This window comes from Topomyia yanbarensis, unplaced genomic scaffold (genome assembly GCF_030247195.1).
Source record: "Topomyia yanbarensis strain Yona2022 unplaced genomic scaffold, ASM3024719v1 HiC_scaffold_94, whole genome shotgun sequence".
Lineage (NCBI taxonomy): Eukaryota > Metazoa > Arthropoda > Insecta > Diptera > Culicidae > Topomyia > Topomyia yanbarensis.
In genome coordinates this window covers 105,640-108,876 of record NW_026684202.1, presented here as the reverse complement: position 1 = coordinate 108,876, position 3,237 = coordinate 105,640, and positions in this window count along the sequence as shown.

Here is a 3,237-nt window from a genome sequence, read left to right as displayed (position 1 = left end):
GCCCATGTAGGGTTTCAAAACTATTTTTTCTTTAAAACGGTGGGGTCAAGAAACTCCAAAAACCATTTTTCATTAAGGTAGGTGCTTTCCTTGCAGTGCTAGAAGCTGCTCAATTTTTACCTTCTAATGCTCACTGCAATTCTTCTAGAATATTTACAATAGTCCAACTGCGTGGAAAACGTAGCTAAAAATAGTCTAAATTGATAAGTTTTATCAGTTTTCACTAATATTACAACATAAAGAAGTTATATGAAAAATTCATTTTCCGTCGTCAACGTAAACGGTCCCTGGCAGCACTGCTCCATCGGAGTTCAATCAGACTAATTGCAATAACTTCAGTTCTACAGCTGATCCTTGTAACCGTTAATACTCAAATGAAAGCCAATAGTCACATTTATTAGCCTTACTTGTTTTGTGAGCAAATCTTGCCTCAATCAAAAGTTATAGCTGTTTGAAAACGTTGTTGTCCACAAACAACATGGGCATGAACGGGTTAAATTGTTTGAAGTGTCCCAACCTATACGATACAATTTTTTTTGGACATTTTGCCGTCATGCAGAAAATTGATCCTGAGTCTTATTTAAAATTGCAAGTAAACATCTTCCATTCGCAGACATCAAGCCACATAATATATCTACAAAATGGTGTACTACAAGCTAAAAAATATTGTTATGGAAACAAGATATCAGCCTTTAAACAAACCCGTCCCAACCTAGACTACATTCCCTTAGACTGCAGTTTACACCACAAAGTTAGGATGGCCCTCTCCAAATATCGACTTCAGATAATACCTAGTTATTTCTTGCGAACTGCATATTTTTCTGTAGAGACCAACTAGTTAATTTTTATATAAACAGAGATACTGGTTTTTTGATAAAAATTCGACATTTTCTAAGGTAAAATGACTCCGAAGGTGGCAAAAAGCGGTAATCAATGTCATGCCCATCTAATAGTACTTTAAAAATACTACAAAATAGGGCGAAATGGCTTGTCTCCTAATGACTCTTCATATAAAAATGTATTTGTAGAATGCATGCGGACTTCATTTTTATTTTATACCCTAAATATATAATATTCGTACTCACTATTCTTATATGCCTATCTATCCAGAGCCCCTATGTAAATTAAATTTAATACTATCCTTTCGAGATACTACGCATCTTGTTGAAACTTAGGTTAATGCAATTTGTTTCCGAAATCTTCCTAGAAAATGATGTGAACTTTTAGGTCACATAAATGCGCAGACATTATTAATCGTGGTTCATGAAGTCAAATTGTACATGAAACATCGGATTTCGGAGCTCGGTAAAAGATAGAATTAAGTGTTTGCACGACAAATGATGCACGAGAATGATTATAGAGAAATTATTTCGAACATACAAAAAAGGTTTTAAAATTTTAGCTTTCCACGCGCCTTTATTATATCGTCAAAATATTGGTGGTAAAGTGAGCATCCTATTTTTATTGATAGCAATAATAATTTAGTTGTAATTATTATTATATTTATTATTTTCTCTATTTTAACTTACTACAGTGAGGCCTAACCCGATCAGGAACACATAACAAAAAGATTTCAAAACTATATCTCGATTTGTTACATGTTATAATTTTCTGTTATTTTAACTACTAACGAGACCAAATGTATAACACAATATGTTACGAAAATTGCGTTCTGTTATAATCTTGTTATTTCATTCTGATCGGGTAATAGGGTTACTGTGCCCTAATTCATCTTAGCACCTCTATTCATCCCATCCATTTAAACACATTAGTTAGAGCAGTGTCTGCTATCTCTATTTAACGCATTAGCTCTAGTGGTGGGATGAATAAGGGTGCGTTGTACTCGACTTTTCGCTTCGCTCTAGCGCGGGTATTTTACATTTTCCAAGCCAGTTTTTTTATGGATCTGCTTCTTAAGAACGAAGCAAAGATGTTGATACCTATTTAAGTGCAATCCAATCAGTGTAAGCCGAGTTATCAGCGAAATAGTGTGACATCGTGACTAATGAGATGAATAGGGGCACGTGTACCCTAGTATTCCAAAATTCAAAATATTGACATTTCTTTTCACCCTTGCAAAAACTTACGTAAAAATACGTTAAGAAATAAACCGGACAGCTTTGATTCAATGGTATTTTCTTATACTATTTAATGGATATGAAGTTAGTTGCTCTTTTGGAGTTATTTTCCATGGAAGTTTTTGCATTTCAAGCTTAAAATAATCAATATCTCTATTTATAAAACAGATAATAAATTGTTATTTGAATAAAAATATACACATTTATCAGAAACAAAATTTAAGATTAATGAAAAATTCACATCAAAAGTGAATTACTGAAAAAACTGATTTTTAAGAGTTACCCCAAACCAAAAAATTGGAAACGCTGTGAAATTAAAATCGCTAAAGATAGAGTTTTGAAATTGTCACCAAAGTTACTTAAAATTGATTATATTTAGAGATGTTCGGGTTTCAATTATTTCGAACCCGACCCGAACCCGAGCGCATGAAAATTTAAAAATCGGAACCCGACCCGAGCCCGAAATTATAAAATTTGAAAAACCCGAACCCGACCCGAGCCCGAACATTTTAAAACCCGACCCGTACCCGAGAATGAAAAATTTTATAAAACCCGATCCCGACCCCACCCGAGAATTTCAAAATTTGAAAACCCGAACCCGACCCGAACCCGAAAATTTAAAATTTGAGAATCCCGATCCGAATCCAATTTGCTAATACGGAGAATCAACCAAAGATCTCGAAGATTTTTAATTCTAGGCACCCGAGCTGGACCCTTGACTCATCTAAGAATAGTAGAATCACTCGAATCTGAAGTAGCACCATACGCATTGAGTTATATCTGCGCATATGGCAAAACAAATCACTGCCGAGTAGAATCCGCATTTATATTTACTATTATTGAACGTCAAATTTGTAACGTTCGAAAATTATAAAATTATAAATCGTTGATATCTTAACCGGAAATTAAGTTAAATCGGCGGCTAACTTATGGGGAAACAGAAAGCTCAATAGTCACAGTTTCCAACAACCTTGCCCGTCGTACTTAACCAAAAATTCTAATTTTTTTTATCAGAAACCATTCCTGCAACGCAGTTTCGTATAATTTATTACATGTATTACATTAAGCTATGGCAATTCGCAATTCGTATTTGACAGTTTACATGACGTCACCCACGTTACTGGTTTGAACGGTCAAACCTGTATCGAAAGGTATCAAT